The sequence below is a fragment of the Rattus norvegicus genome, chromosome 2, assembly GCF_036323735.1.
Source record: "Rattus norvegicus strain BN/NHsdMcwi chromosome 2, GRCr8, whole genome shotgun sequence".
NCBI classification, from domain to species: Eukaryota; Metazoa; Chordata; class Mammalia; order Rodentia; family Muridae; genus Rattus; species Rattus norvegicus.
The window spans coordinates 146,715,068-146,730,452 of record NC_086020.1 but is presented as its reverse complement, the minus strand read 5'-3'; the positions used below and the strand labels follow the sequence as shown (position 1 = coordinate 146,730,452).

The 15,385-nt window shown below is 38.6% G+C and overlaps 1 long non-coding RNA gene across 4 annotated transcripts in view; it reads left to right on the top strand.

Moving 5' to 3' along the window:
- The window catches only part of LOC134485921 (uncharacterized), a 40,601-nt gene that overhangs the window by 8,291 nt on the left and 16,925 nt on the right, over window positions 1-15,385 (top strand). The gene's annotated exons all lie outside the window — the stretch shown is intronic.

The following is a 15,385-nucleotide window of genomic DNA, read 5'->3' as shown; positions in this document are numbered from 1 at the left end:
TTGCAAAACAGAGACAAGAGGAACAGGAAAGGAAAGTACAGGAGTTAAGATAAGGGGAAGCTGAGAAACAAAGAGGAGAGATTAGGAAGTAACACTTTCCATGTGTCTCAACCTTCTCCAGAGAAATCTAAGGCAATAACTTAAGATACAATCTGATTTTTAGATTTTGCCATCGTAATGCTTATATTATAGACTCTTAAGACAAGGGAATGTAAGTGTGTTTTTGTTTTTGTTTTTGTGTTTTAGACTGAAAAATAGGATTAGGTACAGGATTAGTTTAAACAGTTTTTAACTTTTCTCAGTTTTTCAGCAGAAGAAAGCCCACATAAATATAACAGGAAGCAAAAATGGTCATTGAAATAAGAGTGTCCTCTTCAAATCCTGTCACACTTGCCAGATATGTCACAAAGGCTATCCCAGACCCTCGTCCTGAATGGCTGCCACAATGCTGTTTTATAGGCAATAGTGAGGACAAATGAGAAATGCATATAAAGCACAGCCAGACTAGAACAAGGCCCACAGCGTGCTGGCAATAAATACTGCTTTCCTTTTCTGTAATTGCAGCCTTGGGGACCTGATGCACTCAGCTGCCTTCCCCCAGGACTTTTATCCATGGCACGAGCATCCCATAGTAGATGGCAGCTAACACTTAGACTCTTAAGGGCAGATAACCCTGCTTCTTTGCTCCACCTTTTGTTTGTTTCTTTCAGAGAAACCCCCACACCCCCATTGCACAATCCACGATGCTCAATCTTCCACTATATCGAATTTACACTTAGAGCATAGAGAATCTCAGTTTTATATGAAAGGATTCCGTTTGGAAGCTAGAAAAGCAGAAAGGCACATGAATCTCGTACTGGTTACTATTGTCTAGAACTTCATTTATCATTCTACTTTTCTTCTTAACGTTTTTATTCTTCACATAGGGCATTCTCCATCCCTGTCAGATTCTTTTACTTTCTGGTATACCTTGTCTCACATTGCCTGCGCTTACCTGCGTTCTCTCTCCATTGCATCATCAGAAGTACTGCATTATTTATACGCTCATTAGAAATTCCTGGGCCTTGGTGCCATCTCCTGAATCACAGACCTAGCTCAGGGATGCAGCAAATGTGTTTTCTAGAATGTTTGCCAAAGCAGGTGACTCTATACAGTTAAACAGTTACACCTAGCTAATGCTAGCAAGTTTGGGGCATTCTTAGCAGTGTAACAACTCATTGAATCCGATCGTCTGTTCTTTTGTTCCATGTAAGTTTGTCATTATAGCCGCTCTCTCCTAGTCAAATTAGCTATACTGTACAAGTGTCAGTTTAGTTCCTTTATGCAGCAGTGGTTTAGTGACTTATGAAGCAGGTTTGTATGGCTTGAACCCTCTCCGTCTCCTTCCCCCTCCCCACTCCCTTCTGAGACAAGGTTTCTTTATGCAGCCCTGCTTGGCCTGGAACTTGCTATGTAGACCAAACTAGACTTGGACAACTTGATCACGTGCCTCTGCTTTCTGAGTGATGGGGTTACAGGTATGCCACACAACTGCCTGGTTCTGTTTAGCCTTAAACCATATCCTGTGTCCCACATCCTTAAGAATTCCAGGGTGGATAGAAAAGTGTTTCACCTTAAGCTCCTGTAAAATATTGACAATTTAATATCTTCTTGGTGTTAGAAAACCATGACTCATTTTATAGATCCTAATATTAAAGTAAAACCTAAATTAAAACAAGCAGGAAAATCTCCAAGTGAAATTATTAAAATGCCCAAGACTTGAACAGTTGACAGATGCACCTTCTTTTGGCAGACACAGTTGATGTTTACAACTCCCTGCTTGGGGGCTGCCTTCATCCTTCCCACCACATAGAGCATGTACACACCAGAGCAGGGGCTATCCCAAAAGGCATTGATATTATGTGGAATTTCTTTTATCTGGGCTCCCTTTTCTGGCCTCAGTGGGAGAGGAAACACCTAGCCTCACAGAGACTTGAAGTGCCAGTGTTGCCCCCACCCACTCAGAGGAGAAGGGGATGGGTGATGGGGAAAGGGTTGTGGGAGTGGGTGACCTGGAGAAGGGCAGTGAACTGGATGTAATTCCCTAAAGGAGGAGTTAGAGAAAGGACTGTAGGACCTTAGGGGTTTGCAACTCATAGGAAGAACAATACCAACAAACCAGAGCTCTCAGGGACTAACCCACCAACCAAAGAGTACCCATGGCTCCAGCCGCATATGTAGCAGGGGATGGCCTTATCAGACATCAATGGGAGGAGAGGCCCTTGGTCCTGTGAAGGCTCATTACCCCAGTGTAGGGAAATGCCAGGGCAGGGAGCAGGAGTGTGTGGGTGGGTGGGGGGAGCACCCTCATAGAAGAAGGGGGAAGGAGGATGGAATAGGGGCTTTCCAGAGGGGAAACTGGGAAAGGCGCTAACATTTGAAATGTAAATAAACAAAATATCAAATAAAAAAAGAAAATTAAATTCAAAAAAAAGAAAAGAAAAGATAATCTGAATTAACCTTCTCAGTTTCCTGCTTAGTACAGCTAGGTACTTGAGCTTTCCCAACTTTGGTGGGTTCCTTGCCCTTTCTAAAGTATTTTATTTTCCTCCATTTGGGTGAGCCAAATCTCGCTATCCAGCAGCATCCCAGTTCTGATTTTCAGTCAACCTTTTACTTCCACTTTATTCCCTTTAAGCTTCTTGTTTCCACTATCTTAAAAAATATTATTTAATAGGTATTTATTACATAACTGTCTGTTAAATAGTTATCTGCCTCTCACCGGAAGCATCTATCTGGTTTGCAGATAGATGCAAAATAGCAGCAGTGGAGAAAGAGCCCCACATATACAAAGTGGTCAACAAAGAAACACGAAATCATCAAATAATGTACACAAGCCAGTATTTATCTCAAACATCTGGAAGGCAGGATCACCGTGGGAGCAATGCGAGTAGATCCTAATTAAATTTAGAAGTGTTTTGATTAGACAAAGTATGAGCTGAATTATAGTCAGTGTGAATCAAAGTCCAGGTGGACATGAACTCTGAAGAAAAAGTAGTTTCTGATCAATGACAAGCTTCAGAGAAATGATAAGGTGTAGTCACTACTCAGAGGACAGAGTTATCCTTCGAGGGTTTGCTCATGTCTTTTCTAGGGATCAAAAGAAAATTTGTTAAGTGTAAAAGTGTTAAATAGTCTACATGTAGTTATTAAGCCTTGGCTTACAGACTTTGAACATGATAATTCCGTGTTATGTTGGAAACTCCTTGAAAGCAGGATATTTTGGTCACACTTTGTGCTCTCTGTGATGAGCAGGAAAATCAGAGCTGTGTTCTTGATTTCAGGGCTTAGACACAGGACTACAAATCTGTTGAACTTAACAGAGTGCTCTCATACTTGGTGCTATACTTTCTTGAATTTCCTAATACTTTTAATAAAGAGCCATATTTTTCATTTTGTACTGAGCTCACGAATTATGTTGGCATTTGAATGGCTTTTCCAAATATAGGTCAAATAGATGTTTTTCAGAAAACTTTTTTTCTTTTGGTGTCTCACCTTTGGTATTGTTGTAGTATATTTTTAAAAAAATGTTTCTTTTATCCCATACTAGTGCCGCTAGGCTCCATCCCATATTGCACTGCTGATGGCTACTCTCAGAAGCCAGCAATGATCTCTCTACCCATCTAGTTCCCAAGGCAGGTTGCCACCATGCAAGACATACACATCTTAATTTCATAACAGACCCAATGTGACCTGACACTACATACTCTCTTGAGTATTGAACTCAGTTAAATCACTACATGAATGAACACACAATACCCTCTGATCCAATTGATAAGATATAATTGCCCACCTAGACATACAAAGCCCTGTGAACATCTATCCCTTAAGAATAGGAATATCAGCGAGATGTGAAGAGAGAAATCTTAACATCTGCTGCCGTGTTCTCTCAGCTGCGCCCTCCTCCTCTGGTCTTCTTTCCTCTAAAACTTTTATCCTGCACATCCATCTTTCTTGTCCAATGACAGGCCTCGTTCTATCCTGTACCTGCCTTCATCTGCATAATAACATCAACCTGCAGGGTATCCTTTATAAATAAAGTACTCTATTAAATAATTAGTTGAATTCTACATTGACTTTGCTATTGGTGATACTTTTGGAAAAAAAAATCTCAACTAAGTTGTATGACTTCATGGACATTGTTATTTAAATCCAGACTCCCAATACTGCCCAGAAAAGAAGAGGAAAGCTCTGGGACTCTTTATTAGGCCATTCATGCCTTTTCTTTCTATGAAATTTTGTCGCCTGCTATATACAATAAAAGTGAGTGGGAGTTATCAAGATGGAGAGAACATCTTATTCAGGTCCCCACTGGGATACATTGTAATGATTCCAACCAGTTGTATGGGCTAATATGTGCTAGGCTTGGCCTCTGGATGTCTCTTCATGCTAAAACAATGTTACAATAATGGCTGTTACAACTGAGAAGGAAGCAGAGGAGCAGCAAAACCTTCAATAGGATGGATTAACCATGCTACATGTGTGATAAGCAGAATGCTTAAACTATAAAACTATAATATATTACTATTCATTAAAAACTATAATATATAGAACTATGATTATAAAAATAATATATTAAATATAAAAATCATAACCACATATATTATATAGTATATATACATATATACTAACTATATACTATATACCTTCTGATATTAGTTAATATATGTGTTATATTTACTAGTAAACTATATCTGATCTATTATAGGATGGGAGAGCTGCAAGGACTAGTTTAGTTCTTAGTCCAGACAGTAACAGTGCTGTGGGTCATTTGTGAGGATCTAGGATAAATACTGAGCTACTGACTCCGCTGTTTTTATTAGTGTTGGGATCCCTCCTTGACAACTCAGAAGGAGTTTTAATTTCCTAGTCTACCCTGCTACGAGCAACAGATCTACATTCCTACACTTAAGGAATAATGACAGGCTGGGTTGTCCCTATCTGTCTGTTCCATTATCTGTGGATTATATACTCCTTAATACAGTTGGCAGCTAGCTGAAAAAGCTTCAGTTTAGAGGAGTTGTAGAGTTCCGTGTAGTTCTGAGAGTAAAAGTTACCTCAAAGGGAGGACATTAATCAATAAGCCTTCACTGTCTGGGATCCAGTGTAATGATTCCAATTCCAAGCCTGTTGTATGGACCATGGCAACCATGTGCTATGTTTAGCTTCTGGACATTCCTCCATGTTAAACAAATGTTACAATAATGGTTTACTACTTCATTGGATTTCTGAGGTGCTACAGAATATAAAATCAGTGGCTAAAAATACTACTCTAGGAGATGATAAAATTTAAACAAATGCAGTCAAGAGTCAAAGCACAGTCCAAAAATGCCATCAGGCAAGTCATTCTGAATGCTTATGAGAAAATAAGAGTCTTGTGGCCTAGCTCCTCCAGAACACAGAACTCCTCTTGGAGTGGGTTGCCATGCTGCTCCCAGGAGGAGTGGATAAGAGTGAGTTTAGCTCAGCTGTTGTTATCTGTGGTTCTGTGGAAAAACATATATTTTTGTCCTATGTGGCTTGTACTTCTGATTGTATACTTTACTCCAGTAATTCTCAACTCTCAGAGTATAAATTGTCTGATGCTCTGAATAAAGTTGGCTATTGCAACTTTAGTCCACCTTGTTTTTAGGCTCTGCTCTCTCAGGTTCACAACTAGTGTGGTAAACAAGTGATTCCTAAACAGGGACTTGAAGTCCCCTACGAGATAAAAGAGTTGGAACCCTCAGAGAACAAGGTGAGTGGTAATAATGGAGCAGAAACGAGGGAAACCTTTGCATTGTGTTCAGCTTGAGTATTATTTCTAAAAGAATGTTTAATCTCTGGTTTGCAGAAGAGTAGATGAAGTATTGGGTTGAGTCAAAAAGAACATTGAAAAGGCAAAAATAATAAGGGGAAAGATCCTGATTGAAAAGACATATACCTAGGTGTAAGGATTCCAAGACTCCTGTTCCATTTTGGGTCAGTGGGGCATTTATTTGGACTATTTTCAAAACACTTAAGGGAGATAAGGAGGTCATTAATCATGATAAAGAGATGGCTAATTTTTTGAAAGAATATTAACTGTATGATCAAACCTTGAAACCGATAAAAGAGGTGAAGAAAGGGGTTTTCTCTGTTTAGGTGAAATCAACAGTAAAAACAGTACCACTGAGAACTATGCTAGCTAGCAATGGTTGCCTCAGCTTTCTTACTGGAGCCTCCTTTAGATACGCATCTTCTATCTCCTGAGAATGACTCTGAAGCAAAGGTCATGGATTCTGACAATCACTCTAATACTGAATCCTCTCCATTTTCTGATGAAGACATAGGAGGGCCTATGAAAAGCTAACTTTATAACCTAGGCAATCTACTCCATAACCTGGAAAGAAATTCATTTATACCAATTATGCACTAGTCAATCTGCTTAAAACTCTATAAGGAAAGGTGACATCAGACAGTCCTTGAATATTATCATCAAAGGCAAGAATAGAACTACAGCACTTTGAATCCAGACTAAAAGAGACATTTGTATATCAAGTGCATCTTTTCCTAATAACCTATTATTTTCTTCACAAAATTGTTTCCTATAGGTATTACATAGCACATAAGGATAAACCTTTGGAATGGATCTATTTATACAATACACGATATAAAATACTATTTGTGTACCTAACTTTTCTTGTTCAATTAGTAAGTCAGGGGAGGACATGAAGTAGCAATTATATGAATGATTCTTGCTGTATTATATTATCCTTAACTAACATTTAATTTTAGGAGTGTTACAGAATTCCATGGATTTAAAATTTTAATTTGCCGATTATTATATTGGAATAGGAAATCTTTATCCAGCTGTGGGTTTTTTTTTAATACAAACTAAATTTGTGATCACAAAAAAATTCCCAACCTTCTTCAACTCCACAGACAAATACTTATTTTTATTAATGGCTCATGTAATGATGTAGCAGGGGTTCGTGGTCTAGATATTCATGAATTTATTAATACTTCTTTTTCCTCATCCCAATATGTGGAAGAGGCTGCTTTAATTCATCTATTAAAGTTACTTCACAGACCTTTAAATATTATTTCAGATTTTGCTTATGTTGTAGAATTATTTCTAAAAACGGACTCATATTTTTGTACGCTCTAACTTTCCTGGTTTTACTACAGAAGGAAATAAGCAATCGGATGCATTAGCTTGCTGGTTTTATTTTTTCCAGAAGAAAATTGGGAAGGGGTATGCGTGTCATTGTGGATAGATCCACTGAATTTGCACAAGGTGGAGGGTGGAGGGTGAGGAGACGGTGGAAATCACCAGAAAGATAACAAATCTCTGGCTAGAGTGCAAAAGGCAATGCCAACCATATCATCAGAAGACAAGTCTACCTACCTGGGCCAAACTAAGGCCCTATCCACAAAGGGAGAAGTTATGGTCACTGGACCTTCAGATGTAGTAGATTGATTTAATTCATCTGAGGAAGGAACTGCATTGAATATGTCCTTGAGCTTTAAGTCACTTTCTATTGCCATAGAATATCATAACATTTGAATTCCTGTTCAAGACAAATATGGGCGTATGTTCTTCAAGATACCAAAACGACTAACCATGTGGGTCTCATTTCAAGCCATTCTCTAAATATTTCTGATCATGCGCCATCTTGGGGGCTCTTTAATAACTATGAGTTTAATAAAAGAGGAAATGTCTACTTTGTCATCTGACTTCACAAACAGTATTTCATTGAAATATGCTAATGTTTTCTAGTATTTCTTACAGTGGATTTCGAGAAAGACTGAATTAATCAGACCAGTGATTTAAAGCCATCTCCATTGTTGTCTCACTTTATTATGGCAGTGCCTGGCAGGAGTTGCTCCAACTTATAACGGTAGAGCCTGCATGGCCGCTGTACTTGCGGTAGCCCAAATTATTGCAGGGAACCCAGGGTTCCTCCAAGACAAACAGCAGCTTCCCAGGCTGCATTTGGAGTGAAGGGAGGAGTCAAACTTCAACAATCAGGCAAGGACAGCCAAGACTACAACAGGACAAGAAGTGTCTGCTGACCTCTTAGCATTTACTGCAGCACTACACTTAAATGAATTCTTAAACGAATGCTGCCGCCTCTTTTCTACTAGGACATTTGTTTTCCATTTCTGGAGAAATGTTTGACTCCATACATCAGGAAATTATTTTCCAGATATTTGCAATATAGGTAAGGTCCCTGAATCCTCATAGCAACTAGAAACATCAGGCAGATAGAAACAACTTCCCTAGGGAATATCAAAGGCATTAGCGAGTCCAAGCCCCTGGGGCTACTACAGCAAAACTCAGCCATAAGCCCTATGAAGTATTGACAAGCAGACTAGCCAGTTTAGTGACGTTTCTTGTTGGTTTCTAGTAATGAAAATATCTCTGGTGGGGCTCACCACATGACACTGTCAGCAGCTATGTGATGCTTTGGTCACTATGACATTTTAAAACCCACTCCAACTCTGTACAACGTGGACTCTGCTGTCTAGCTATGTAGGCTAGTCTGAGCAGGAACTCTCTCTAGGTCTTACTTCTTGGTATTCCTTTCTTCATTCAAATCTGATCAATTACAGAGGTGACACCATATAATTACTGTGCTTAATAAAGATAATGACTGGAGATTTCTAAACACAGTGTCTTGGAAGTTCTAACTGCCAATCCTCTTAATAGTGCTATGAGGGATAGTTGACAAGGTTGGATCATAGTATAATGAAATATTTCATAAAGCTTCACATTGACTGAATATTACTCTCTTTATAAAGCATTCACATCAGATTTTTTTACCTCCTAATCTCCTAATAGATATTTATTTTGGAGAGGAGAAGAACATGAATGGAATGCAATTAACCCTAACATGAAACAGATGTCACTAAAATGTATGACGTGTTCTTCCCACCGTGAGCATCTAACACATCACTGTGGACAAGAAGAAACATCCAGAGCAGATGTCTTGAATGTCTCAGAGAATTCTTTCCACCATTAACTATAATCAGTTGGGTGCTGATAATTGAGATAGTTCCTCATCAATTGCAAATCAAAGGCAGCTCTTGGCCTTGTAGCAATCACAAGGTGATTTTGCTAAATGAGAAAGAGTACCCATACCGAACTCGGTCATATGTGGCATAGAGAGAGAGAATTGTTCTGAATTAGCCCACTGCAGCAGCAGCTACAAACACCCTTCCTTCCTCAGCTTCACTTCCAAGTCAATGTAGTCTATAAGTCTTAAGCAGCCCATGGCAGTTCCTTAATTTCTAACCCAGAGAGGCAGATAGAGTGAAGTATAATCATAAACATATCAAGTCTGTTGCTGAAAATAGGATATTGTGGCCTCAAGAAGTATTTAGACATTGCTTAAGCTAACCATTATGAGATTACAATGAAGGTCTTAATGTTATGACTGAAACATACATTAGAGCACACACACACACACACACACACACACACACACACACACACACACCATATATATTAGCCCCCAAACAACAGCATCATTTATATTTTTGTTACTATAATTTTCTGATCTCACTTATTCCCAAACTTAATCGATACATCTTAGCTTATTTAATAGTAATTCACATCTGAGCATTCAAGAACTCTGCTTGCCTCCTAAATTTACTGCCAAAAACCTACATGTCATGTCATCTTGAACACATTCTGAACTCACTCATTGGAAGCTTAGATACTACTCTAGATCAACTTTCCCTTTACACATGATCTATCTTGGGATTCAAAGATGCCTATGCAAATCTAACTGTCAGCGTCTCTATAAGGAAGAGGAAGTTAGGCCCTGCATGTAGTCGCAGTATGGCTCAAGAAATTATGGGATGACTCAGGACTACAATCTGAAGTTCTGTGCTTTTAGTATGTAATTTCCTTGTAATAATTTTGAAGTATTACATGTACTTTTGAAGTATTCATGTGAATATAATGAATTTCCTTCAAGTCTTCAAGCATAATTAAGTCTTTGAGATATTTTTATTTGGTGATTTCTTGCATTTATAGACCCACAAGGGCAGAACTTGTTCCCTATTTTAATCCTCAGGCCATTATTGAATGAAGCTAAGGCAAGAACTCAAGCAGGAATCTGGAGGCAGGAAACAGTAAAGATCACAGAGGAGCAGTGCTTCCTGGTTTGCTCCTTGAGGCTTGCTCAGCATGCTATCTTATAGACCACCTGCACAGCGGTGGCAATGGCCAAAGTGTGCTGGGACTTCCCACATCAGTCATTCTTAAAGAAAATGCCTTTCTCAAGGACAAGTCCCTTACTCATTATTTAATACAATGTGGTCAGCCTTGTAAGCATGTACACACAAACAAGAAGAACAGACTAAATTATATTTGTATGATCATTTACATACACACACATATATATCTAAAAATAATAATCAAAGAAATAGATGCTATAAATTTGAGAATAGAACATGTAAGGGGATGGACAGGCAAACAGGGTTAGCAGGAGAAAAGGGAAAATGGTAAGTGATAGAATTCTGTTTTAAACAAAACTGTATAAAAATTTTGGAAAAATTGTAATTTAAGAAATATAAAAATATATGAAATTCACATATTGATATTACATAGCTGACAATAAAGAAAAGGGGGAAAATATATGTTCTATAGGCTTTCTTGTAGGCAGTCCAACGGAGGCATATTTTTTAATTAAGGTTTTTTTTTCTCCCCTAGATAACATTACCCTGTATCAAGGTTACAAAAACTTATCAAGACACTGCTCTTCCACCATCTCCTTTGTCCCACCCTCTTTTATAACTCTGACCTCTTTGCAAACCTTAATAGATTGAGGATATTTTCTCTATACACTGGAAGAAAATGCTAGTTCTGATAATTTAGGCTTCTTTATTAAAATGCAAAGGGCTGAGGAAGTCAGATGAGGGAAGATTAGCAGACCATTTTTCAAGACCATATCCTGGATTATAAGGCAGTTTTCTTGGTGCTTTATCCTATTTGCATATCACAAATGGAATATATCCTTCCTTTCTTCATTCCAACTGTAATAAATGGTTTCCTTCTGTCATAAATTCCAATCTTCCTTCAGCAGATGGTTACTTTAGGTCTATTATAGCTAAGCTTATGAGGTCATGTATTTAGAAAGGCAAAAAAATAAAATGGAAAATAAGCTAATGATTCCAGGAGGCCAGTGCTCCTCCCACATTCCCTTCTTCTAGCCTTATTGCTGAGACAGCAGCCTGGGTGCTAAATGATGATGCATGGAGATTTCTGATTCTTGTCTGGCTTCCCTTCTTGTGCCTAAGAATTAACCTAAGGTATAGAGTATTACAATGCCCCACAGGTATTCAGTTAGGGCATCAGTGGGGAAGAGTGGCTTGTCCAAACCCAAAGAGTTTCTGTACTCACTGCATAATCTTTTTCATTTTCCATATTGGATAGCAACTGATTAGAAAGCTGAGATGATTAGTCCATCTTTGACTAGTAATGTTCAAGAGATTATTTCTAGTGTGTGGAAATTGAAGAATGAGTCTCTTCTCAGGTAAGCTCATAAGAAAACTAAATTAGGTTGAAAATATAGCATGTTTCAATGTAGCCAAAGGAAATAAACCATGAGCTCTACAACTATTAACTGCTAAGAAACTGATCGTGAGAGACTCGTAGATGTCAGCAGTTTCATACCACAAAGCCACGTAACTTCATTTCTCTGCAAAAGTTGTTGATTTGTTTAAGCATGCTTATACTTATTCCTTAAAGAGTATTTTCTCTCCAGAGATTGCTGAGAATTAACTGAAATAACTGTTTGATAATTGACCACACCACTTGTGAATTTAAGAGAATAGCTATTGTCTTAGTTTGCTTTCTATTGTGTTAAACACTACCACTAGGAACAATTTAGGGAGGAAATAGCTTACATAACCTGGATCAATGGCTACTGAGGGAAACCAAGGCAAGAACTCAATGCAGGAACCCAAGGCAGGAACATGGAGGTAGGCACTGAAACAGATCATGGAAGAATGCTGCATAGTGGTCTTCACTCCAGTGTCAGCCCTGCCTGGTTTTTTATCCACCAAAGAATCGCCATCCAAAAATGGCTCCGAAGACCGTGAGCTGGGTCTTTCCCCCATCAATCATCAATAAAGAAACTGCCAAATACACTTTTCTGCATGCCAAGCTGATGTGGGCATTTTGTCTCTCAGTTCAGGTTCCCTCTTCTCAGATGACTCCAGCTTATACTAAGTTGGTCAATAAATAAATGAATAAATAAACAAACAAAAGCCAAAGAAAAATAACAAAAATCAAAACATAACAATAAACTAAGAACACAGTTACTTACCTTCATATCACATTCTGTTTATCAGATGCATCAACCCCAAATGCTATACATTCTTCTTTCCTTCCTTGGTGGTGGTGGTGACAGTGGATGCATGGATGTGCCAGAGAACAACTATTGGGGTTGCTTCTTTTCTTCCACCATGGGTTCTAAGAACTAAACTATGCTCACCAAGGCCTTTGCAGTCAGATTCTTTATCTGCTACACCAAATAGCTGGCCCATTAAACAATCATTTCAATTTGAAGATTGTGGAACAAAAATATACTATTAGGAATGTAAACCATACATGTAAATAGAATCTCTCTAGGTACCTGCTATGTGTTTTTTAAAACCTATTTTTCCAGAGATGTGAAGAAACACATTAGAAAATTTCAGGAAATTGTCAGAGCAATTGTACATGACTGAAAATCCAGGATACTTGTCCATTACCAAAACAAAGCCAATAAATAAAAATTATTTTTTTTAAATTTGAATATCCAAAGCTTAAACAACAAAATCTACACTAAATGTATATATCTATAAGTTCAGTTTCTCTTTTAGCAGGTTAGTTTAATATTCCCATGATGCTAAGTATATTTTTCATATTCAAAGCAAAAGTTTATTTCTTTTTTTTTTTTTTTTTTTTGGAGCTGGGGACCGAACCCAGGGCCTTGCGCTTCCTAGGTAAGCGCTCTACCACTGAGCTAAATCCCCAGCCCCCAAAAGTTTATTTCTTAAATTAACCTATTTCTTCTTCATAGAAAAATCCAAGATAAATGGACAATTTTATTTTAATGCAAATATGCCTAGAGGGCACTCTGAAGTTAGACCTATGTGTCATAAAACATGTTTGAGAAAAGTGAATTATTACCATATTGACTAGTGGGCCCCTGATGCTGGAATGTAAGATCTGACCCGCAAAGACAGGTCACTTGATAACACTGAGATACTGTTCAACAGATGCATTGAGCAAATTTTAAAGCTGTTCATGGGCTATATTTCTTTGGGTACTATCAGGAGAAGTTTAAGTCCTGTGTGGTTGTGTCATTCTGGATAATATTAATTTATTTGGAGTAATTTATGACCCAAATTACCACAGAATGGTATTAGTTTCATGGGGAATTTATTCGTTCTTTTCTTTTCCTTGGGCTAAGAAGAAGAGGGATCAAATGCCCAGAAATTATCCTTCTCAGGGAGGTCTGCTCTCTGCCCTTATGACTCTGTAGAACCATAGTGAGAGATAAGAAGGTGTTGTCTTGAGTCAAAGTCCTCTTGTGAATTGGGTAGCTGGATAACTTAGAACCAGAAGAGGACACAATTAAAGGAGTCTTCCCCATCCCCTTAAGATCGCTTCTGGATTCAGTTAGCAGAAGCATTTCGGAAAGCTTGGGAGATGTTTTCACCAATCAAGGAAGATTCTGTATTATTACAGCAGAAGAGGACACAATTAAAGGAGTCTTCCCCATCCCCTTAAGATCGCTTCTGGATTCAGTTAGCAGAAGCATTTCGGAAAGCTTGGGAGATGCTTTCACCAATCAAGGAAGATTCTGTATTATTATAGCATTACCACCACTGTAACTATAAGTATAATGAAGTAGGACCAACCATCTGATGGAGAAATGGCTACAAATTAGATTTAACCAATTCATGACACCAGAAAAAATTCTATTTATTCTCTAAAAGTTCATTAATACATCTAAGGAAAATTAGTTGTTCTAGCTGGTACATATTATCACCTATCTATTGTGGTTAGGGACTGAAATTTGATGTTTGGATAGTGTGGTCTTCCTACTCAAAATTTTAACTATGCACTGTGGAAACTTGCCTCAATTTCAGAACCTGTACTATGGGTAAAATGGTTGATTAGAAGGAAACCAGATAGCTGTTGCAGGGTAAAGAGAAAATGGATGTCAAATTAGCAAAACATGTATACATAGAAATGTGCTATATCAAATTGTAACAAGTTGTGTTTAATTTCCATTTCTATCTATGTGTATCTTTATCTCATATCTTTTTATGAGCACAGGTTTCTGAAAATAATCATGCTAGAAAATGCAAGATTATCAAAAAGACAATTTCTCACCCCAAGCACACAATTCATCAGCCCAGCACTCATCCCACTGTTAACTATTTCTTTTTGTATGTAAATGTATGTGTGTGTATCTCTCCCTGTCCTTTCCTGAGAGGCTTTTGACTGTCCTGCTTTGTGCTCCTGGCTGGTTGCACATTCATGCCCACCCAGGAGCTATCTTGGATCTGTGGATGAAACACACACACACACACACACACACACACACACACACACACACACACACACACTTTTAATCTGCATTACTTGGTCAATAGCTATGTTCTTCTAAGCCTCCCATGGCTAGCATGGCCTTACCTTTACTCCTTGCTCAACCCCTCCAAAACTGCCCTCGGTTTAGTTGCCCAGTTACCTTACTCCTAGCTCAAAAAGTTTTACCTCAGCTTAGTTGCCCAATTAACTTCTGTGAAGCCATTGGTCTTGCTGCCCAAGACGCTTTTGGGCTATGCTTTCATGTTCTACTTTCCCTTTCTGCCTACATTTTGGAAGATCTCCCCTGTAGCTCTGAGTCTGTTTCATCTCTCTCCCTGAAGTATCTCACTTCTTTCCTCTCTCCTAGCCTGAAGGAACCTGGAAGTCCCACCTCTTTCTGCCCAGCCATTAGCCACTGGCATCTTTATTGATTGATTAAAAACCAGTTGGGACAAGAACCTCCTGGCTCAGTACTTGAAGATTCTTGATTAAATCAAAGCATCAGAAATATTCCTCCACACTCTCACTCTCATGGTCACTCTCTCTCCCCCTCCCTCACTCCTCCTCTTACTCCTCTTCCTCCTCCTCCTTCCTTTCCCTTTTCCTCTTCCTCTCTATCCTCCTCTGCCTCTGTTCATATGGACCACATAAATATAGAAGATAGAGGTCAACACAGAATGTCTTCAGCAATTGCTCCTGGAACTCACTGATTCAGCTAGACTGGCTGGCTAGACAAATCTCAGAGGTCTTCCTATTTGTGTCTCCCTTGGACTGTGCTTGCAGGTA